Source organism: Saccopteryx bilineata, chromosome 4 (assembly GCF_036850765.1).
Source record: "Saccopteryx bilineata isolate mSacBil1 chromosome 4, mSacBil1_pri_phased_curated, whole genome shotgun sequence".
NCBI lineage: Eukaryota > Metazoa > Chordata > Mammalia > Chiroptera > Emballonuridae > Saccopteryx > Saccopteryx bilineata.
Window position 1 is genome coordinate 125,202,919 of NC_089493.1, and position 25,181 is coordinate 125,228,099.

Below are 25,181 nucleotides of genomic sequence, written 5' to 3' on the forward strand. Positions count from 1 at the left end.
ACATATCTTATAAACAATATAGACCTTAATATTTTTGTTCTTGTTTTTTTTTGGTAATCCAGTAGGATGATCTCTGTGTTCTAACTAGAAAGTTAAATCCATTGAATTGTTAATCTACTTGGGTTTGTGTGTACCATTTTGTTTTTGCATTTTTTTTTTTTACTCTGCTTTTTCTACTCTTGTTTTTCTTCTGTTGGATTGAGTGATCCTTGTTTCTTTATTCCCTTATTTTCCTTTTATTATTTTGTACCTCATTCATTGTTTTAGGTTTTTCCTTAATTTTTTAAAACATGTATACTTGACTTCATGAAGTCTGAAGTTAGAAAAAAAAAACTGTATCATCAAACAATATAAGACCTTAGAATATTTTAACCACTATCAGCCCCTTCCCATCTTTTTTCTTTAATTTATTGATTTGAGGGAAAGAGAGAAAAACATTATTTTGTTGTTCCATTTATCTATACATTCCTTGGCTGATTTTTTTTACATTGTGTAAAATAAATAGATGGTGTTTTATTTTTATTTTTAACTGAATTTATGGGAGTGACACTGGTTAACATAACGATACAGGCTTCAGGTGCCCAGTTCTACCACGCACCTCTGTGCACTGTCCTGTGCTCACCCGTGTCAAGTCTCCGTTTGTCACCACTTACCCCCGCCACCCCCACCCACCAAGCACCACACTGTTGTCTGTGTCTATGAGTTTTTTCTTTTTCCCCTTTTTTGTCCTTCTTTGCTCAATTCCTCCACCCCCTTGCCCAGTCTCCCCCCAACTCCCTGACAGCTGTCAGCCCACTGGTTGATCTTTTATGTGCCCTGACCAGGGATCAAACACACAACCTTGGCATATCAGAATGATGCTCTAACTAACTGAGCACCAGGCCAGGACAGTCCCTTTCCATCTTACATGTGATTCTTATTCAGTACTTTAGATCCACATTGTTTCATATCCCTACTTGCTTAATATGATCACAATACACTGTATTGCTTAATGAAAAGGGCATGTTCTGAGAAATGCATCGTTAGGTGATTTCCTTGTGTGAACGTCATCGAGTGTACTTACACAAACCTAGGTAGTCTCGACTACTACATAACAAGGCTAAATGCCCAGCGATTTTCAACGTTTTTCATCTAATGACACATATAAACTAATTACTAAAATTCTGTGGCACACCACAAAATACATTTTTTTGCATATCTGACAAAAAAGTAGGTATAAATTTGATTCATCCACACCAGACTGCCATTCTTGTGTTGGCTATTGTCATTTTTTATTTGACAATCTAAGGGAAAAGAAGTCAGTGTCCCTGACTAAACAGTCAGGTTTTGCATGTTTTAAAAATTCTTGTGGTACACTGGTTGAAAATCATTGGTCTAGCCTACTGCTGCTTGGCTATAAGCCCACACAGCATGTTACTCTACTGAGTACTGCAGGCAACTGCAGCACAATGGTGAGTGTTTGTGTATCTAAGCATATCTAAATATAGGAAAGTTATAGTAAAAATATGGTTTAAAAAAAGATTAAAAATGGTATGTCTGCATAGGGTACTTATTATGGGTGGAACCTGCAGGATGGGAAGTGGCTCTGGGTGAGTCAGGAAGAGAGTGCTGAATGAATGTGAAGGCCCAGGGACTCCCAAACCACAAAGGCAGTGCCATGACATATTTCAGCCTTCACAAGACACAGGCTGCTATTATAAAGTATTAATGTTTATAATAATTTATTACATGGTGTACAGTAATGCCCTAGACTTTCACGTGCACTCAGCACTCTCTCCTTGACTCACCCAGAGCCACTTCCAGTCCTGCAGGATCCACTCATGATTAACACTGCACACTTAGGCTACACTAAATTTATATAAAAATATTTTTTATTTTTCAATAATACATTAAACTTAGCTTACAGTAACTCTCTTACTTTATAAGCTGCTTAGTTTTTTAAAAACTTTTCAATTCTTTTGTAATAACACAGCTTAAAACATAAAGACATTATATGGCTGTACAAAAATAGTCCATTCTCTATATCCTTATTCTATGTAATAGCTGTGAGCAATACATTTTGCTATGGCTTTATGATGTCTCTAGGTAATATACATTTTTCAGATCCATTATAATATTTTGGAAACACCACCATATATGTGGTCCATGATTGACCAAAACATCATTATGTGGTATGTGACTATATTCTATATAGAAAATACTTTACTGGATATAGCCATACGTTTTTCATTTTCTTTGCTTACCAGTTCTTTTTGCATCTCAGTCCTTATTTTTAGGTAGAATTTTCTTTTTCCTGATATAATCCTGCTATAGATCTTTCAAAGAAGATCTGTTAGTAGAAACCCCTGTTTGTCTGTGTTTGAAATAACCTTTACTTTTCCTTCTATGTGATTCTTAATTAGAATTCTAATCATCTCTGTGAAGACATTGCATTTTCCCTTTGTTTCTATAGTTGCTATTGAAATCTGCTATTGCTTCTCTAGTTGCTAATTGTTATTCCTTTATAATAATCTATCTTTCCTCTCTTATCTCTCTTAAGATGTTCTCTTTGTCTTTGAGATCTTCAGATTTAATAGAAGATGTGAGGTTCAAAGGGTGGGTTTATTTATCCTGATTGGGACTGCATGAGATTTCTGAGTTTGAGGATTAAGACTTATCAGTAATACTAAAAAATTCTTATCCAATATATTGTACAATATTTCTCCCCTCTCATTTTCTATATTTTTTTCTGTAATTCCCATTAGGTGGGGGGCTTCTTATCCTATCTTTCATATCCCTTAACCACTCTTTCAAAAATCTCTAATTTTCTGCATGCTAAGTATTTCCTTAGCTATATTTTCAAGTTCACCAGTCCTCTCTTCATTTGTGTCTAATCCAGTCTTGAACTCATTCATTTTTAAATATCAATTATTGTATTTTTTCATGATTAACACTGTGCACATAAGTTACTCTAAATTTATTTTAAAATATTTTTTTTATCATTCTTTGATAATGAATTCTATCAGGTCCTTTTTTGCAACATGTAAGCTATTTCCTCACTGTCCTGTTTTTTTTTATGTGACTGATTCTTTCTTTTACCTATTTATTCATTTCAAGCCTAGCAGTCTGTGAGTGGAAGGTGTTAGGGTCCAGTATTGCTCTTTGTTGAGTTTCCTGACCTTCACTCAAGGTAGGTAGGTTCCTTGTCTGTTTGTTATATAGGATTATAAGGCTACTGTCAGTGGAGCTCTATCTGTGGGAAATCCTTTGGGTTGACGGTATGTTGCCAAAGAGTCATGAGTTCACTTTCACCCAGTCCCCCAGAGGCATTCTTACCCAGCCAGGCATCATTTTTATGTTACTGTACAGACTCAGGAATTCCCAGACTGGGAAGATAGCACTGTGACATACCTCAACTCCTCACAAGACAAGAGGCTGGCATTATACATTACCAGGGGAGACTCCTCTCTCCAGAGCTCAGATCAAGACAAACAGCATTCCCATGTCCTCCCTGTGGAAGAGATTTTTCTAGTCTAGAAAAACCCCTTGCTCTAAACACAGTGCTTGGAGGATCCCACCTTTTTATAGGGTCCTCGTTTCAAACTCAGTGCAGAATCAAAGCCTGGTTTCATGTTCCCTGTGAGGATCCGATCTCAAGTCCAAGTTATAGAAACGACACTACCCACCCCACCCTGAGGCAGCTACAACCTCAATGTATAGGTCAAAGGCTCTAACTTTTGTTTCATTTTCATTTTGAATTCCTTGCAATTTCCTATATATTTTGCAAGTTCAGTTAGGCATCTTATAAATATTTGTTGTAATGTATATGTAATTTTTAAAGGAATTTTCTGCGGGAGGAGATTTCAGATTCTGCAGATAAATGTTACCAGGAAAAGAGGTTTCTGCTTTCCTTTGTGTTGACTTTATTCCCAGAGCAGCTTTCTCTATGTGTTGACAGCAGTGGCCTCTAGCCATTCCAGCCCTACATGGGTATTAGAAATATACCAGAAGGAGATGGTGGCTTGTTTCTTTAAAAAGGGATAACTACCATTGGCCCAATTTGGGTCATATGCCCACCTATGGACAGATTATAATGACTCTGCCAACTTTCAGGGGAGGGATTGGCATGGGCTCACCCAGACCACATGAATGCCAACCTCAGGAAGGGCAAAACAGGTGCTTGAGAAGCAAAACCAACAGGTGTCAACCACAATCACTTTAAAATATACAGAATGTTATCTCATATAATCCTTACCCTGTGAAGTGAAGATGCATGGTCATGCCTCCCATTCCCACAGCTCCTGGTGGGCAAAGCTGGCCCTGGCATGCTGGGCACCTGACTCAAACCTTGGACTCAGCACAGAAGGCCATATACTCCTGAGTCCTGCTTTACCTGTCTAGCTCCATCTCTCACTACTTTCCTCACCAAACTGTTCAGCCTCACCTTTGTGCCTCCTTCATGCTGGCCCTGTACCTCCAACAGTCCCACGGTCGTCCGACTGAGCCAAGATAACAGTGGCACCTGGAGCACAGGTGAGCAGTGGGTCTCCCTCCATGCTGACTCTGAGCACAGGCAGGGTCCACGTCAGACACAGTGTCATGGTTGTCGTCATCAATGGAGGGGTGGTCTCCACAGGAACCTGTAAGAAAGTGAGGGACACAGGAGAAGACACTGAACAGAAACCTGGTCCCAGCTGAAGCCCAGCTGCAGCCTGATCCACTCACAGTTGTGACGTGTGAATGATGGCTTGAGCTGTCCCCTAGCGAAGGCAGGCTTTGGTGTGTCTGTGTCAGTCAGTCTCTGGGTACAGCCAAACCCCCAGTGTAGGTGGGAGGAGACTGTGGCCTCCTGGGTATTCCTCAGAGAGGGGAGAAGGCTTCCACCTGCTCTGGGAGGTGAGCTGGAGAAAAAGGGCAGCTGTGAGCTACTGGCCTCCACCACTCACAGCGGCTGAGGTAGGGGTGGCGGTGGGGACTGGCCGATGCAAGAGGCTCTGGGCAGGGCATTATTGCATCTAGGACAGTGGGAAGTGTCAGAATTGATTAAAAACAACAGCAAGTCATGACACCTGTCCTTTGTGGAGCACATATATGACAGACACTATCCTTGGCACTTTACATGTGTTCTCATTTAATCCTGATGATCACCATATAGCGAAGCACTGTTATTTCCCAAGATTACAGCTAAAGAAACTGAATGCGGCACAGAGAATCTAATTACTCAAGGTCCCACAATACATGGGGCTCATACTGCACCTCAGAACATGGACCTATCATCACTTCATGACACCTGGTGTGAGTGTGGGAGGCAGGAGTGGCCACACCAGTGACAGAAACATGCCATTTTGAAGATGTCAAACTGTCCTGTGCAGGTGTCTTCTCCCTCCAAATGCCTCCCTTTACCTGAATGCTCTATAGCTCATTGGCTCACACTGTCCAAGACAGATCTGGAGAATGATGCCTCCTTCCAGAAGCTTCTATATGAAAAGAAAACTGACCTATGGAAGCCACTTGGCCTTGAGTAGCCAACCAGGTGGGAGAGAGATTTGGAGATGATGACATATGAAGCATGGGCAGATGGTCTGGGGAGGTCAAACCCAGAAAGACCGGCAAGGGGTCACAGTGTCTCTCAAAGCAGAAAAGGACTGCAGAGTTCACAAAATCAGATGGAGGGGGCAGAGGGCCGAGAGGAGGGATGCCTTGTCCCACGTCTGGTACCTGATGGCCTTAACCCCAGGCTCTGAGCACTGCATGGGTATGTGATTAACAATACTCTCTCCAGGAATACAGAGCCCTGAATTGTAGCATTTGTCAGTTTCTTGGATGTTGACACTCCCACCGTGGCAAAGTTCAAACTTCCAGCATGCCAGTACTGAGTGCGGAGCTGTGGAAGGTTCCCAATGTTCCATCACTGAGCATGGAGATGAGGACAGATGTACACAGTGGCTCTTGTGAGTCTGTGGAACCTGGCTCCCACACACCAGCAATTCCCAATCCAGATCCCGTGTTTCAGGACCAAGTCACTCCCCTCCCCCACTAATCCCATAAGGCACCCACTGAAGGAATATCCTAAGGTTACACAAGTTTAGAAAGCATAGCATTCTAAATCGCATTCTCAGAGCATGGTTTGGTGCATTAGCTTATAAAAAAGACCCCAAAAGTTCTTCAGTAAAGAAACTCCAGCCTGACCAGGCGGTGGCGCAGTGGATAGAGTGTCGGACTGGGATGCAGAGGAGCCAGGTTCGAGACCCCGAGGTCGCCAGCTTGAGCGCGGGCTCATCTGGTTAGAGCAAAAAGCCCACCAGCTTTAACCCAAGGTCGCTGGCTCCAACAAGGGGTTACTCGGTCTGCTGAAGGCTCACGGTCAAGGCACATATGAGAAAGCAATCAATGAACAACTAAGGTGTCGCAATGTGCAACGAAAAACTAATGATTGATGCTTCTCATCTCTCTCCGTTCCTGTCTGTCCCTGTCTCTCCCTCTCTCTGACTCACTCTCTGTCTCTGTAAAAAAAACAAACAAACAAACAAACAAACAAAAAAGAAACTCCAGTAACTTCAGTTAGCTCAGCGTTCTTCAAACCTTTCTGACTGCCCAACCATGTCATCACATACTTCTTAGCAGCATCTCTTGGAACTAGGGTCCAATGAGATGCCCTTTGGAAAATGCCATTCAAAGCAATATTCTCCTGTAAACATACACCATTACTGAAGAAGAGACTCCTCTTTCTGTTCTCTTTTGTTTCAGAGAGTGAAAATGGGACCGATAAGTTAAAATTAGGGGAGATAGATTCAGATTGTAAGACGAAGTATTTTCTAATAATAAGACCACCCCACAGTAACGTGGGTCTTGAAGAAAGAAAGTGGCTGTGGGCATAGAAGGAGAACGATCACATGCCAGGGCTTGCACCAGGAAGGCAGTTTGAGAGGATCCTTTCCAAGGACTCTCTGTGAAATCCCAGCATTCTGTTAATTTGAAGTGCAAACTGTGTTTGGAGGCTTAGAGCAGAGTCCATGGCAGGAGGGGGTGATGTGGAAATGGATATTCCAACTCTATTTATATGTGTGATATAATTTTAGGAGGACTAGGATGCCTCACTCTCCAAAATATACTTTATATTTTAGCATGCTTTAACGTCTGCTTTCTGCATTAACTCACCATTAGAGCTTTATTTCTTTAGCTTAATATGTTATTCCATGTTTAAATGCACATTCTCCTGGAAAGGGGCAATTTGACGGAAGCTATCATTAGCCAAATATAACCCCAGAGTGTGTTATGTTCTCAGTTCCTCCCAGAGAGCAGGCTTTGTTTGGAGAGGAAGGATTGGGGGAGGAGGGACAAGGATGGCAGTACTAGGTGTCTAGGATGGTGATGAAAGAGGCTTCAGGCCAGAGGGCAATGGTTGTGCCAAAGATGGTCTTGGCTGCCATCATGAATGTGTTTGGGTCTGGGCCTGTCCTACAGATATCTCAAAACTATTTTAGGAGGCAGCAAATTTATCTGGTGCCTGGTTTTGCAAATCATCCAAATATGTTAGTATTTCTGATGAGACAGTCTGTCTCAGAATGAGACATTTAAAGCCTTTACAACCAAAAGGGATTTGCCCTGTTGAACACTGCCATCCAAAAAGCATGACCACAGTAGTTTACTTTGCTGGCCAAACTCAACAGCAGGTTAAACATTTACAGCCTTGCTAACTCCATTTGGATGGAGCTTTCCAGGTGAAATCTTACTTCCATATTTGCAAGATGACAGAATTCTCAGAACAGCTTGAAAGCCAAGCAGACTGGTCTTCATTTTATAAATGAGGAAATTAAGGCACTCACCTAAGGTTACTAAGGAGTAAAGGGCAGAGCTTAGATTCAGCACATTGTTCAGATCGCAAATGCCATTGTAATTAACTTTTTAAATTTGATTTGAATTTTTAACAAAGTAATACAAGTATCATAATTTAAACTGTCAAATGGTCCCACAGGCTTTTGGTGAGAAGCAGCAGTCCCCTGCTCCACACCCTCCCACTCCTGACTCCCCAAATCACTTATTTTTAGCAAGTTCTTCTTGGATTTACCTTTGATTGCTAGGTAAGATGTTTATACATCTAGTTCTTTTGTTGTTGTTGTTGTTTTTTATACATCTAGTTCTTGATTAAAAACAAAAAACGGTGTTATCTAAAATCATCCTTGTGGAAGATGAAGATTTAATTTTTTATATTAACACATAGACATACACACACTCACACTCATAATACTCACACATATTTCTTCTCCTCTAAAAGTCGCAACATAGTTACATCACAGATTTTCTTTTTCAGATTTTATCTATTGATTTCAGAGAGAGCAGAGAGCGAGAGAGGGGGAGAGAGAAAGGGGGACAGGGGAGCAGAGCAGGAAGCATCAACTCACAGTAGTTGCTTCTCGTATGTGCTTTGACCAGACAAACCTGGCTTCGGACCAGCGACCTCAGCATTCCGGGTCAACGCTTTATCTGCTGCGCCACCACAGGTCAGGAACACCACAGTTTTTATTTCTGCTGTGTTCATTTTAATTTCCAGAATCTCTCTGACTGCTCCTTTTGTATAACATCCTTTTATTGTTGCATAGACAATCTGTCATCACTTACCTCTCTGAGCTTTTACATTTTTATTTGGCATTTTTATTTCCTGCCTACATTGTTTCTCTTTCTTCTGAGCCCCTTTTCCATTGGTTCTTATTGACATCTGCTTTTCAAGTTAAAGACTGTCCTCAAATATCTTATGATCCTTGTCTTTACAGGTATGTTTGCTCACAAGACCCTAAGAGGCACTGGATGCTGACAGTGCCCGGCTGGGTGGTTTCACTGTAGGATGATGAGATGGAGACCAGCCAGTTCCTGTGTTGCTCCAAACTGGAAGGAGAGAGTTGTTTTCAGCTCCACACGATCTGACCTCGTAAGAGGCGTGTGATGTGTAACACTGTGACCTCCCAGAGACTCCAAATTCCCACACTGCAGGTAGGGTCTGATTTTCTGTGCCCACAATCTTATCTGAAAAGTCTTCTCCTTTCCCAGTTGTCTCTTGCCTGGGGCTTCTGCATTCTGGCTCCAACATGATGCACCCTGGTCAGCCCCCAAATCACTGCTTCTCGAAGAGGAGCTCAGTACATCTTGGGGTGTGTGCTGTTGTTTCAGGGGAAACAAAGCCATAGGATAACTATGGGGTGTCCATGTTTCCCCTTTGGGAATAAATAGAATCATGGATGCACGTTTTTTCTACCCAATAAAAACGCACTGTGTCCCAGTGCTGTCGTGGCAGGACACAGAGCCTCACGCTTGGAGACGAAACCCTGACTACCTGTCTCCCTGAAGAAGTGATTTTACATGCTGGGCAGGGTCCAATCTTCAAGCAATCCAACAAGATCCACTGTGTGCCCTGGTGTGCTGAGCACTATGTAGAACTAGAGATAAACAAGCCTGATGAGACCCCAGCCCTCACAGAACTTCCAGTCTAGTGGGTGTTCATGGTCACCTGGCTACATAGACGCTCCTTTGAGTGAGTGAAATGAAAAACTAATTTAAAAATAGGAAAGGTTTCCTTAATAGTCACATCTTTTGAGGTAGAAAATTCTGAAAGCCCATTAAGAGGCTGCAGCCAGGAAACATAACCCCATAGATTGGAGATTCAAAATGAGCTTAGGAAATGTAACATCAGGACTCTCCCGGGACGTGGTTAAGTCAGAGCCAAAGGCATTAGCACTGAATTAAGAGAAGCTTGAGCTAATGAGAAGGGAGCAGAATGTGGAGGTGCCTGGGGAGGGAAGGTGACTAGGGATCAAGGGCTTGACTGAGAGAAGGGAGGTGGGGCGGGAGGCAGCAGACAGTACACTGATTCGCTGAGCACAGCTCCTCCTCCAGTGGGAGGGGCACCAACCACTGCAGAGTGAGTGGGAGGTCAAAAGTAAAAGCAGGGACCTGCAGGTACCTCCATGTGGTCCCTGGTCACACACTCAGGACTTCTGACTCCTGGCAAGGACTGAGCCAGCATGTGGCCAAGCGCAGGGCCAGCCAGATGTCAGAGTGTCACAGGTGTCTACAATAGGACTGGCAGTGGCTTCATCTTTCCCTTCCTGTCCTTCTCTCTCCTCTCTGTCCACATGGCTCTGTCTAGCCCTGCCATCTTGGTCCAGGTTGTTGAGGAGAATGGGGCAGCTAAAGCTGGTCTCGGAATGCACAGAACAAGTTGTCTTCCATCCCTGGTAAAGAAATGGCAGGTAGGAAGGGATGGGGCAGATACTGGGCCTAGGGACAGGAGCAGGGAGGGGACTAGGGAGACATCTTGTCAGGATCTTCGAACCCACTCTGAACAAATTGCAACCTGTTGCAGCTCTGAGCAAGACATGCCTTAGACTTGGCCTCTTTTGCAAACAAGAAGTCATTACCACAAGTAGTTAGTACTAGGCTGGGCCACAGCACAGCTCGGCAAAGACACAAAGGCTCCATCTCTCTCAGATGACTCGTCTTGTGTGCCTATGTGGCACCATGCCCAGTCCAGGCTACAATATGCAGAGCAGTGCCCAGCGCTCACAAACTATCCAGGGCCACATCAGTCACCCTGCTTGGTGACCCTTGACACACTGCAGATAAAACCCCCTGGGAGTGAGTTAGTAAGCCTCACCTGCAGAGAGAGCTCTGGGACTCAGAGCCAACACCCCTAAGTTTGCCCTACTCCAAACACCCAAAACAGGTGCTCCCTGAAGTGACAAGGACAGTGGTGATGCATGTAGGTGCACATGAAGGATGGTGTGCAGGTGTCTCACAAGCCTGGTGCCCGCCTGTGTCCGTGAATCATCGCCGAGCCTCATCCTTCCTTATAACATTCAGCAGTAATTGCTGGTGAAATGCCACTTGCCTTTTCCTCATTTTAACAAAACATTTATGCATGAAAGATTTAATGCCAGGTATCAAGCATATCATTGTAAATTTACCACTAATTAAGCCTGATTAAAATAATTAAATGGCTGCGGAGTCACCACGTGAATTAAAATCGCTTCTCTCTTACCCAGCTGTGTCTCAGTAGCCAGGCCTCCTGGTTTTGGAGACGAATATTATGTCTCTCTCTCGATTTTTCCATCATTGCCCCACACAGCTTCACATGGGCTATTTGCACAGCCAAGGAGATTTGATAATTAAGATAATGCTGTGATTTGATGGTGTGGTTTTTCAATTTCGGGACCCCAGGAGATTTTCCTTTATCTTGGTGAAGTATAGACAATTTGACAAATCTGTTGCTCAGAGCAGTCGCCGGCGTTTGCATATTCATTACTCATTGGATTTTTAATCAAAGTAGCTGATGGACTCCTTGCACCACAAATAACTGGGTCATGAATAATTTATCCGTGCTCACTGGCTGGGCTGGTGCCCCCCATGCCCCAGGGCCCCCGATTGGCTCTCCAGTGCTGGCCTTCCCTGAGCAGCACATGGCCACTCCAGATGTTTGGGTATCCATATGTGCACAGCTCATCAAAACCAGCAACCACCACACTCGGGGGCCTCGCCCGTCCCCAGATAGGCCATCTGGAGTTGGAGGGAAAACAAACCGCAGTGAATTGTGGGATGCCTGTTTATCTTTGGAGGCGCCGGCTCTGGCTGTGGAGGGGCACGCAGGGGGAGCTGGAATGCCATGGATACCCAGATCCAGGGCACCCAGAAACGCGGGTGCTCGAAACCACAGGCCAGCCATTCCAGAGTTCCTTGTGGGTTCCCTGCTTTGCCTGCTTCCTCAGCCCCTTTCTGTAAAGCCCACCGGCCCTGTCTACACATACACCTTTCCCCCAGGACCTGCCGCAGACTGGGTGTGCTACCCCACCCCCAGGCTCACTTGGCAAGTCCTGCTCCCTTATCTGCCTCCTCCTCTCCTCTGTGCTTCCCCAGCCCCACCGCTTTAGAATTGCCCGGGGCCCCAGGCACTCTTTGGGGCCCTCATCCTAATTATCTCAACTCCATTCACTGTACCCACAGGCCACATGAAACACAGGGACCACAAGCGGGGAGAGTGGGGTGGGGATGCGGCAGGCTGGGTGACACCATAGCATGTTTTGTAGGTATTTCACGGACTCTATTCGTTTTGACTTTGTACTTTTCCTTTCCTTTGGAGCTAATGCTGATTGGCTCCCCGGGCCTCAGGCGCTTCTGCAGGCTCCCACACACAGGTACCCAGGGACTTAGGCCTCTAGTTCTGGGTGGGTCCAAAGGCACTGGTCTACACTTTAGCCTTTTACCAGCTCATTAAGATTCAACCTATGGCAGCTGGGCCGGAGCGCTCCGTGACCCTCCCACCTGAGGCTGAGGCGATTCCCTCCCCGGTGCTTCTAGAGCAGCCCCGTCCATCGCCCTTGTGGCTAGCTAGCACTGATACAGTCAGCTGAGAGGGCAGCTTGGTGCCTTGTTCATCTCTGTCCCCGCACGCCTAGCTTATGTCAGATGAATAAATGAGCCTTGGACTTCACATTTCAAAGAATAGAAACAATGGCCTTGGAAGGGACCTTAGCCAGAAGAGCAATCTGAAAGTATCTGTGGGAAGCAGACAGGTATAGTCCTTCTTGCCTTGCTGGGTTGACTCGAGCCACAGATCTGTTGTGCAGGGTGAAAAGGTGGTTACTTCTTCCTTCCCTGGATACTTCTCAGCCAACAGGCTCATCCGTGAGGGTTGGGGGAGGGCAGCCTGGGGCTCAGGTCTACTGTGTTACACAGGGACTCTGAAATCAAAGAACAGACCCTGTGCAGGAGACTGATGTGACCAAGGTAAACCCCAGCCACATGCACCCTCTCAAGACGGGGGTGTAGGTGAAACTGCATGTGCCCTCGTGCTGCGCCTGCAGGGGAGGCAGTATCACTGTGATCGCTTCGCCCACAATCTGGCTCCGCACCCTGGGTGCTGGTCACAGCTGAGAGGAGACTGTGCACCAATCATCAGGCAGGTTCAGAAAGCACCGGGCCATACTCTCCCTGTGATAATTAAATTACTTCCCAGTCTTTTTTTTTCTTCTCTATTTTGTCAAGGTGAGAGGGAGGGTATGATTCTACAGTGTGTGTGTTTTGTGGGGAGGGAGGGAGTGAAGACACCATCGGAGCCATAAGCAGATGCTGCTCTGAGGATGGTACTGAGCCCCCCAGGGCCCCGCCACAAGTGGCTGCTGGCCAGTCTGCCTGAGAAGAGGCTGCTGGCAGCACACCGTGCCTCCTATGGGTGGGTGGGACCCCCCACAAAGCCCATGGGACACCATGTCATTGGAGAGAGCTGAGGCTGCAGAAATCCTCTGGCAACTGCCCACCTCCAGCCCCAGGCCAGAACCCCAGAGGGAAAGAATCCCAGTAGAGGAAGGGAGCGTCACTTCTCCAGCAAGTGACACTGGAGACAATGACGACTGTTTGCCTCAGACGGCAGACAGACACCAAGTGCTCACACCAGAACCTTCCTCCAGCACCAGTGGTCCTCCCATCCCCTGTCCTTTCTCCTCTGGGAACCCCTACCCCGACCACCACCACCAGCAATACTCATTAGACCAGATGAGTCGATCCTGCACCTCCCTGTACATGGGCCTCTTCAGGAATTCTGCCTCCCCTCATCACCCCTCCTGAGGGAAGCACAGACCAGGCTGGGGCTGAAGCAGAAACCTACCCCCAGCTGAAGCTTTGGGGTCTAGAGGAAGGGGCCGGAGGACTCCCGACCAAGGGTTCCCAAATGGTCAGACCCAGGGTGACCCGGGGTGAAGTCAGTCCTGGGGTAGTCAGTTGGACTTTCCCCTCTGGAATGTGAATGGGGGCGCATTGGAGGAACTGCCCGGTGAGGCCAGCAAAGACACAGTTGCCTTCATGATGGAGCTTGGATAAAAGTTTACCCCTGTGCTTCGGAGGGATGAAATGAAATTGGTCAGTCCCTAGAGATGACTGGGCTGCTACAGGTAACACTCCTGGGAGCAGAGAGTTCCTTGTCATCTTCACCATAACACACGCGAGTATCCTTAGGGGCCGCCCTATGACTGGCATCTGTTTCTTGCCTTCTAAAGCTTGGAGCCCTTACTGCTTGTCACCACCCGCTCCGGGAGGTGTCCCCTCTGCTGGCTGTCAGCACGTGCTGGAGCGTGGGTGCAGCAGCTGTTCTAGCAGGTGCAACAGTATCGCGGCCTGCACCTGGCTCAAATCTGCACCTCGCTCAGAATTCCCTGCATCTGCAGCCATAAGCATTGTTGGGATGCATCGCATATCCTGGAATTATTAGTCTTGTTAGTTTGTGTTGCAGTCAGAGTGATAAGATATATTACCAATCCCTTGACGACTCACTTTATTTTTATTGTTTGTGTTGTATTTGCAAAATCTGTGTTTAAGAGCATTATTACAATTTTCATTTCCAAATACAATATTTATGTTTACAACTCAACACACATTTCATCGAAGTCCTACAGAGTGAAAGGCATGGTGCTGGATATTGGGGACACAAAGGTGATGATAATAAGAATAATGTCTCTTGCCTGACCTGTGGTGGCGCAGCGGATAAAACGTCGACCTGGAACGCTGAGGTTGCCAGTTCAGAACCCGGGGCTTGCCCAGTCAAGGCACATATGGGAGTTGATGCTTCCTGCTCCTCCCCCTTCTCTCTCTCTCCCTTCTCTCTAAAAATGAATAAATAAAAATCTAAAAAAAAAAAAAAAAAAAAAAGAATAATGTCTCTTATTGAGCATTTTTCTCCCACTTAATTCTCCTAACAGCCATATTGATTAATACTGCAATGGTCCTAATTTTTACCAATTTACCAGTGAGGAAACCGAGGTCACACAGCTGGTAAGTGGTAGAGCCCGGATATGGACCTCAGAAATCTGGTTCCAGGGTATATGGATCATTACTGGAAAAAGGAAATTAAAATCCCATCAAAAGCTTACTGTCCAATAGCAGAAGCAGACCCACAATCAGATCATTTAAATTCTTACGTTCAGTGCTAAAAGAGCGCATTGAACATTTAAAAGCTGAGGTTTCATAACATTCATTCCTATTAATTTTTCATGACTTAATTGCAGATGACAAGTGTGATAACCAAGGCTACTAAGCATTAGAGATGCCTGTCTCTGGAGCTCTTGGTTTCTCTGATGAAGGGACCCAGCTTTGGCTACAGATGGATCAGTAAGAAGTGAAACAGGAAAGCTAATCATTGCTGGCATCTGTCATCAGGGCCCATGATATACAAGCCAGCTAGTGATCTGATCGAACTCATCATGTTTGGTTTTATATCCCTGGGGGAACTTGAAGTCCTTAGGGGGCAGAGTCTGTGGCTTTTCGTTCATTAAGTCCTCTAACCATGAAAGAAAAACCAAACAAAAACATTACTTTGAGCACCTATCAGTTGGCAGGCATCGCTAGTGGTCAGAGGTGTGGGGATAAGGAGGGCCTTTCACTCTGAGGAAGGAGCCTGGCGTGCCAAGAGCTAACATAACAGGTGCCACAGTACAGCCAGGACTGCCTCAGAGGAGGGAGCAGCCAGCTCTGCCCAAGGGTGGAGCAGGGTTTCCACTGCTAGAAAATAAAGAGAACAGTGAAGGGTGGCCCAGCTGCCAAGAGGCAATAATACCCAGTATCCTTAGATGCCTTTCAGTTGTCACAGTTGTGATTGGTGAATGCACTTCAACACACATGGTCCAGCACATCGTCTCATTCTCTCTCTCTCTCTCTCTCTCTCTCTCTCGGCGGTGCTTCCCATTCCTTTCTCATTCCTTGTTCTCTCTCTCCAGCAATCCTTTCTCTGCCTGACTTTCCCTCCCCTCTTCATCGTATCATCCTCTTCTCTAATGAGCCTCGTAGTCTCCTCTTTCCCCTCCCTTTCTTAGCTGTGGTCAATGGACAGGACAGAAAACTCAGATTTTGAAAGGAACAGAAACGTTGTGGCAGGATCCAGCCATGGACTAGCCTAGTGCTCCCCAGGTTGCAGCCTCTACTCCTGGGAGGTTGTTCATGCTCGTGGAGAAAGTGCCAGAGCACTTCACACGTTAGTGAGCTGTTATTGTTAATGCTGGCCTTGGATTCCACCCTCTTTCCACTGGGCAAAACCCCATAGGTAGTGATGAGTGTCTCCATGCCTGTGTTCATTCACCCATCTGTCCATTCATTCAACAAACAGGACGTTCTGGAGCCCTGAGGAAATTACCATGGAGGTTAAGAGGAACGCAGTCATTGTGTGTGGAGCCAAACACACAGCACACAATGACAACATGGTGTGTTATAAACCAGAGTTGAAAGCACTGGTCCATAGCAACAGAGCCTGCAAAGAAGACTGAAGACTGACTGGAGGGGAAGATGGAGGATCAACAGAGAATGGGGTCGTAAAAGCCAAGAGGAGATTTTGGAACAAGGAAAGTGCCAACAGGGTCAAAGGCAGCTGAGTGGGCTGAGGGAACAAGACGGGAACAGCTTCCCCTGGATCTGACCACAGGAAGGTGGTGCAGTTTCAGTGGGTGGGGGAGGAAGCCAGGTGGTGGTGGTTCAAGGAGGGAGCTGGGAAGTGGAAGTGGTGGATGGGTAGTGCATGCAGCTCTGCAAAAGTCTCACTGTGAAGGAAAGAGAGAAATAGAGCAATGGCTGAAAAGGGACATGGAGACGAAGAGTTTGGGGCTGTCTTTATGATGGAAGAAATCTGAGCACCATGACAGATTCCACTGTCTTCACCAGGGACAGGAAGAAGAAAGAGCATCTATAATTTTCCTCTAGTGGCTAGAGTCTAGCCTATCCCGCAGAGGGTCTCAGTTGCTTCATGGACGCCTATCAAGTGGCAAGTAGGCAGGCAGCCTCTGCTGTCCCTGGTCCTGCCTGAGAATCTAGAGCCATCGTTGGCTTTTATAGAAGTTCCCAGCCACTGGATTCAGCGAGTATGTGTCATGGTTGATTCCAAAGGGCACGTAGGCCCAGAAGCAAGTTGTGTAGGGAGCCAGGCAGCCCTGCTCCTGAGGCTGCAGGAGTCTCAGACACATGCCTCAGCACCTTGAGGGAGCACTTGGAAAGAGTGGCATTTGCAGAACCATTTCTCCTTAGACCCCGTGAATTTGGCTGCTTGATCCATCTCATGCACAGACCTGAGTATTACCATGTGGGAGCTTCTTTTCTGGGTCCCTGACTCCTTGTGGCTCCCTAAGCAAATGCCCAAAGTATCCCTAGAGCCAACAGAGTCCAGCCCCTTATGGACCCTGTAAGTATTTGGCTGAGACAGTGAGAGAGCAGAGTGGAGTATGGGGAGGCCGCAGACAAGTGTGTGCATGCACGCATGTGAGTGTGGGTGTTGACCATGGAACTGCAGTGCGCGTGGTCATCAGGTCTAAGTATCCTCAGTGAGAAAACTGAGGCCAAGAGAGAGGACGGATTTACCTGAGGCAGTTCAGGGGGTTTGTAGCTCAGCTGGGTCTAGTCCAAGGCCTTAGCTGCTGGCCTCCCACACCCTTTACTCTGACCACTCCCAACCCCAGAAGGCTGACTACGGGGCAGGCGATGAAAGTCTGTTTGAATTCAGTATGACCTTCCTGGGAAAACAATATGCTCATGGTGGTTACTGCCCAGCTAAACATGATGGATGTGAGTGACACCCTTCCTGTGGCCTGGGGGAAGCCCCCGCTGAGCCCGAGTGCAGATCTCCCCAGCCACTTGCCCAGAGCACCCTGCATGTCTTAGCAGAAGTTGTGGCCCTCTGCAGTTCTCGTTCCGGTGCTGCCATCCACACCGGACTGCGGCTCTGTGGGGACCTGGACCTGTTTGTCTTGTTCACCATGTTGGCCCCACGCTCGGCCCACGCTCTGGGTCCAGTTCAATTAGTATCTGTTGAAATAATTAATTAGTTAATCAATTCTGCACTGTAGAACCAGCTCTCCAGGTGGAAAGTGTACAGGTTTCTGACCTCAAAGCTGAGGAAAGTGTCTCTCTCCACAACAGTTTGTGCTGCAGAACCAGACCTCCCCTCCTGCTCTGCTTCCCATGGGGCAGGCTCCTGCAGGTGTCGGCTGCACAGCATACACACATGCTCCCCTGCACCTGCGTTTGGATGCTGTGCTTTCTTAATCTACCCTAGCACACCCACTCTGTTCCTACCTATACTGTATGCTAAGCTACCTGCAACCTCCTAACAGCTACCCCTACCAACAGCTGACTAATGGCTACCCCCAACCTTGCCGCTTATTCAGAATGTGCACCCAGGATTTGTGTAGCTGGCTTTGGGACCCCAAATGTAGGTGTAAATGCTTATCTTTATTAAATATTATTCTATTGAAGTTGCCCCTTCAATAGACTGTCCAGATGTGCACACAAGCTGCCGTTCATCCAGCGTAGTTACTGTCCTTCTCACGCTCAGGTCATCGGAAATTTGGCAAGCATTCATTCTGTCTTCGTCAGCTGGACTGAAACATAAACTGGTCAGCATTTAAGACGGAGTCCCGTGGCATCTCACTAAAGACCTATCAGGGTCACAAAGTTCCTTTTGATCAACACTTAACGAGCACTCTCTTCACCTGTTACACGTGCAGTACACAAGCTTCAGCCAGTTCTGAATTTTTTCCCCAAACCTTTGTCCAGACAAGATTATATGACCTTTCGCCATTTTCTCTACATAGCCTTCTTTATGTCTTATTTTCTCTTAGGCTTCCCCACCTCCTCCTTTTGCTCACTGCTGCAGCTTTTATAAGAAAATATATGTAGCTTTTAGGTCCACAGTGTAAGTTTCAAGAAACCCAAATCCAGCCCAAATTTCTCATGTGGATTTTCTTAGGATCGTACAGAACATAACATAAAATCAAAGTGTAATAAATATTTATGAAAGGAAGGAAAGACATTGTGAGTTTGTCAAACTCCTTGTTGAAATTCAAATCTACATGTGATAATTTCCTTCTAGAATGCAGATGTTTTCTCACCCCAGTTTCCCTAGAAAGGAAAGCCTGAGCCCAACCTTGAGTACCCCCAGACGCGGTACTGGAACAAAGGACAACCCCAGGGCAGTGAGAGTGAGGGCAAAGAGGAAAAGGAGAGAAGGACGAAAGGAAGCTGTATTGGGTGGAATAATGTCTCCAGAACTCATGTACATCCAGAACCTCAGACTGTAACATAATTTGGAAACAGGATCTTCATAGATATAATTAGTTAAGATGAGGTGACGGTGGGTTAGGGGGGCCTTAAATCCAGTGACTGGTGTCCTTATAAGAGGAAAACTACAGAGGCACATGGGGAGAAGGCCACAGAAACGAGGCAGAAATTCAAGTGATACAGCCACAAACCAAGGAATAGTATTGACAGCAGCCTCCAGAAGCTAGAAGAGGCTGTAAAGCCAGCAGCCATCACCATGGCCATGCAGGTTCTCACTGGATTCAGGTAGACAGTAAAAGAACTGTGGAGCCAGAAAAATGATGGGCCATTCCATTTATTAAAGTCTCATAAGGGCAGACGAGCAAACAGGCAGGGAAGACCGCTTCCAGCCCTGACTCATTCTCTGGCTTCTCCTGGACTCAAAGGCCGCCTCCAGCCTTTGCACCCCAGCCAAACAGGCTGGGCAGAAATTCCAGGGCTCCCAAGCTCCTCAGCACTCTCTCTGCTCTCTGGGTTCTCTCTGCACACACCAGCAAAACAGGCTGAGGAAAAGAAACCTTCTCTAGCAAATAATAGCAAACAAGGGTCCTCCCAAGCAGGAAGGCAATCCACAATTTGCAGTCTGCCACCCTGAGGACAAGCACCCACAGCCTTCCATGGACTATACACACAGGGCACTGCCCCAATACAAGCAGCAAACTTAAAAAACATTTGTTTACCCAACGGAGGCCAAGAAGCATTCTTTCTTAGAAGGTTCAGAGGGAGCATGGCCTTGGTGACACTTTGATTTCAGACTTCTAGCTTCCAGAACTGTGACAATACATTTCTGTTGCTTTAAAGCCCAACTTCTTGTGGTACATAGTTATGGCGACCTTCGGAAACAAATACAGAAAGAAAGCAAATCCAAGATTCTGTATTCTGACATGGGCACCTTTACACAAAAAGAGGTTGAATGACAAATTTTCTGGTATGTGTATTTTACTACAGTTTTTTTTTTTTAATTGAGAAGCAAAAAGGGGCAGATATATGTGGAGAAGCTGTTTGGAACCTCATTCTCTTTTGTATTGGTCAGTTTTCTACGTAAGGTGTTAAGTTCTTGGAACTTCCAAACTGTGTCATCTATGAGCAGCTACAGGGGCATCAAACTGTGCCTGCGAGTGGAACCTCTGCTCTGAGCAGATCAGCTCCATGGCCAGGGCCGCACAGAGCCTGGCCCTCCAACCACGGGAGGCTGAGCCAGAAGGTGGTATCAGGAGAGGAGGCCTGAGTGTCACTGAAGGGACGCTCTGAGCAAGCAGCTCAGGGACTAGAGGGAGGCGAGCCTCTAACGGAATGGGCAATCGGTTGTGGCCTAGTAGGACATGGGCTCAATGTTGCTATATCTTCTTATTTTTCAAAAGAAGTAAAAAAAAAAAAAATTCCAGATTTTAAAAAAATTGTCTCAATTTTTTAATGTTGTTCAATACTGTGAAAAGATGGCTCAATGCTATGGGAGTGTGAGAACTAAATTAAGAAACTTAAAATGCTCCTGAAAGTCAAAGCAAATGGAAGATACACAGTGTGTTGAGTAAGAGATACATCACAAGGGTGTTGATTCTCTCTCAGTTAATCTATACTTTAAAGTAATACTTACCAGCAATGTGGGGGAGATAGACATGTGTGTCTAAAGTACATGCAACAGAAGAAAGAGAGAAAGAAAGAAAAGCATGCAACAATAGTCAGGAAGATTTTGAAAAAGAAGCGTAAAAGGTGAGGAGTGTGGCTTTATCAGGGAGGAAAACAAAGGTTAAGTTTCAGTGGTTAATACAGCAGCGCTGGTCCACGAATACACAGAGAGATGGGACCAAAGGGAAGTCTAGAAACAACACAAATACAAACTTAAAATATGATGAAGATAAATTGTGAATATGGGGGTAGGGATGATATCAGTCAATGATTGATAATGACTAAGTAGGTATCTAGGAAAATAGTAAGTGTAGATTGATTCCTCCACCTAACACAAAAGTAATCTCCATCTAATCTAATATACTGTTTCTCTTACTCACTTAGATCATTTATTTTCGGCTTTCTCCTTAGAATGTAAGTTCCATGAAATTAGAGGTTTTTGACTGTTTGGTCACTGCTTATCCTCGGTGCCTAGAACAGTGACTGACACATAATCTATGGCAGATAAATACTTAATAAATTAGTTGCATAAGTGAATCAAAGATTTAAATGTTAGTAACAAAACCTTTAAAGTTATGGGAAAACCATTGAAGAATATTTTTGTGATCTTACAGTAGATAATACTTTCTAAGAATTAAAAGAACTCAAAAGCCATAAAAGAAAATCAGTTAATAAATTTGATCATAGAAAGTATTTCTTCATGGCAAAGCCATCATAATTGAAAAACAATAAGTGACTATCTGATAAAAAAAACCTTCTATATCATACACTAAACAAAAAGCAAATAACCTAGTACATAAAGATTTTCTCTAGAAAATTTACAACACAGAAGGAAAACTGGGAAAGATTACAAACAGAAATTTACTGAAAGATGTTCATTCTTACTCACAAAGTAAAAATGCAAATTACAACTGCAATGATACTGCTTTTCATCTAGTAGGCTGGCCAAGGGCCTTCCTCACTGTGGTGGGAGGGTGTGGAGGAACAGACCCTCCTGTAGTGTGGCCATTAACCTGCCTAGACCACTGAGGCAGGCCACCTAATAATGTTTCCCAAGTTAAATACTCATGCCCTTGACCCCAAAGTGCCACTTCTAAGAACTTTTGTTTACAAATACACTCACACACTTGCAATACAGTTTGCACAGTTACTACAGATTTTTAAAGTTTAATTGGTCCAAAAGACAATGTCCTGATTGGTCAGAATGGAGTTGCTCTGATTGGTCCGTAAAGAAGCTGATATGGACACAGCTGTGCAGCTCCAATTAGATGGGAAAAGCCTCAGTCCTACTAATGAAATAGGATCCAGGAACTCTTCTGTAAGGGCTGGCTCAGATGATGATAACACAGTGCAGGCAGGCAGTTCAATGCAGAGGCAGGTAGTTCAGAAGCCCCTCTGTAGAAATGGCTACTAGGCTCTGTTTTTAAATTTTTGAGTCCAGATAACCACCAGGAGCCCTTTTTAAAGGGTATCTTCTTTCTCAGGGTCCACACTCCAGTGTCTTAGCAAGCAACAAAAGACAAAGACTAATCTGACCTTCTGAGAGCCATGAGAGAAAGTCAGAGCCTCTCTCTCTCTCTCTCTCTCTCTCTTTCTCTCTGATTTGTCTTAATTCACCTGACTGCTCCTGGGTTGGGATGAACAATTATGGTCAATTGATCTGGATCAATCCTTAGGCTGAAGGGACCTCCTTATGGGTTCATTAAAATGGCCATTGTTGTGCCTGATGGGCAGAACTTGACTGTCCCTGAGGGACTAGGGTGATGGCCCCAGGCTCTCTGCACCTGGAGACTTTGTTCTCAGAGGGTATTAAAGAACTGTCCCTTAGAAACCAGCCACTCTGCCCCTCTTGGGTACCTTCATTTCCTTCCTTTGGGGCCTCTGTTTCTTGTTACTTTGCTTGCTCTACCACCTCTTTCTCTCTCTTTTCCTCCCTCCCCTACCCCCCCCCCCCATGTCTCTATGTCATTGTCTGGGCCTCTCCATGTCACTGTAATAATTTATCTCTCTCTTTCTCTCTGACTGACATCCTACTCAGCTTCTTCCTGAGTCACTGTGGACTTGGGTAGCATCTTGATTTCCAGTTGTCTCCCCTGCTCTTTCCCTCCCATCTTCCTTCTCTTTCCTCTCCTCTTCCCTCCCCCAGCAGGCTGTGTGCAGGAACTGAGCAGCCTGTGGCCTGAGGATTTGAGGGAGCCAGGTTCTGAGGACCTGAATGTGGCTCGTGACCTGATCCTGAGGCATCACTGCCTTCACGTGGATGGGCAGGGGGGTCGCTGCCTGTAATCCCAGACCTGCTGGGGCTGTGAGTTCTGTCACTCTGTCGGAGGCATTTGTTAGTCAGCATCAACACGGCGTACTATAATACCATTTGCCACACTTCCCTTTTAAACCCATCACAGGCTTTGCCCCACTTCCCTTTTAAACCCATCACAGGCTTTAAACCCTCTGAGCCTAGAGCTAGGATGGTGATGGTGGTGGTGCAAAGGAGCCCAGAAGGAGGCTTGGGGGATCAGATCTTCATGAGGCAGAGTGCGGTTCAGCCCAGTCAGTCCACGATGTTCTTAGGGAGCGTGTGGGTCACAAAGTGCCCTGGCACGCTCCATGGTGAGCAGAAGCTTGAGTCCTGCCGAGGCCTCTGGCCAGAGGCAGATTAAGGTCGGTTGAGGCCCTGGGCACAGAAGAAAATATTGGGCCCCTTAAAAAAAGAGAGAAAGACACAAAAAATAAAATTACATGTTAACCATATTTTTAAATAAATAAAAAATATTATGTACTATTAATGTTAAAATTGCACATATAAAACCAAACTTGGTGTCATTAGAAAAAAGTGTAAAGTTGGGGTTTTGTGGGGCCCTTCAGAAGTTGGGGCCCAGGGCGTGTGCCTGGTCTGCCTGTCATTAAATCAGCCTCTGCCACTGGCTTGCTGTGAGAGGTGTGCTCATTCTCTATACAAGCTGAGGGCCTGGGACACATGCTCAGTCAAGTGCCAGTCACCCTTGCTGTGATATCTGACCCAGGCCGGCAGCCCCCACCAAAGCCCAGGCTCAGCCATCATGAGATCGACAGACAAGCTGCAGCACCCACTCGCAATGTCAGGGCGCCACCAGCCAGGTCGGTCTACAGTGGCACAAGGGCTTCTCTGTCGAAAGGTTACCTATTCCCTCAGCCATGAGAAGACTGCTCTTCAGGAGAACCTTTTATGGAGGTTGCCTGGCGCACCAAGAGCTAGGCTAGTAAATGCTCAGTGCTGGAAAAATCCCACTGTACCAGGAGCAGGAGATCTGAGTTTTGCCCAGCTTGCTCTGAGAACGCACGTGGCACTACCTTACTTGAGCTTTAGTGTCCTCATTTACACACCTGCAGCTCCACTAACAGGAAAATGATGAAAGGAATTATGCTACATCACACTATGGAAAAGAGTGTCACTATAACCCAATATCCATCCTCCCTTTCTTTTCATAATAGCTGGGCTCATGTACCTGCCCCTGCAAACTACATTTCCCAGCCTTTCTTGCAGCTAAGGACATAAACTGTAGGAGAGAAGCAGCCAAGGAGTAGTGACCAGAGTGATATGTACATTCTCTAGATCATACTCTTAAAAGGGAGCTGCTTGCCTTCCATTTATTCTTTCTTCTTCTTGGACTCCATTTTTTCAGGGTGTTGAGCTGCTTCTGCCAATACAGAGGGGTCAAGAAAGAGGCAGAATAACAAAACAGACAGTGCCCACATGCCTGGATGTAGCAGTGAAGCCATCTGCCCACCCTTGGATCACCACTTATTGGGACTCTCAAATGAAAACTGTAGCTCCTACCTTGTCTACACTTCTGCCATTTGGTCTTGGTTAAAGCAGCAAAACCAATATCCAGATGAGTCTTCATGCTATGGAATGCTCTGGGAAGATGAAGAAGAACAAAGTAGCTCTGTGAGTACCTTCAGGAAAGAATCTCCAAGATCTAGCATTGCATGGAAAAGGCCAAGTTACAGAAACACACACAGAACATGATTTTATTTAGGTTATAGCATGCACATACCCACATATGCAGAGAAACATAGATTTCAACACACTCATGCTCCTTTATGGAAAAACAAAAAAGAGAACTGAAAGGATACATGTCAGGTGATGGCAGCGGTGACTTCTCAAGAGAGCTCTAAGATTCGGTCTTAGGGGGCCAAATAACAATTGAGAAAGGTTCTTCAAATCACTTATAATGAGACTGTAGTGTCATGTTTCTCAGCCCACTTTCCAGCCATGGTGTCTTATGATCCCTCTCTCCCAGCCAAGGCTTCAGGTCTTTCTTCCACCACTCCCTCTATTAAATGTAATCTTTCCTTTATTCACTTCCCTCTCTGTTGCTCATGAGCTTGGAAAACATAGTCCCTGTTATTGCCTGACAGCTCAGCTCTGGTGTTTACCTGCCCCACGCCACCTCTCCCCGGCATATCCAGGCTCGGGTGTAACC

At 45.8% G+C, this 25,181-nt stretch overlaps 1 pseudogene; it reads left to right on the forward strand.

The window, feature by feature from the left end:
- Positions 1 to 25,181, forward strand: part of LOC136335537 (SCAN domain-containing protein 3-like) — a 457,801-nt pseudogene that overhangs the window by 398,223 nt on the left and 34,397 nt on the right.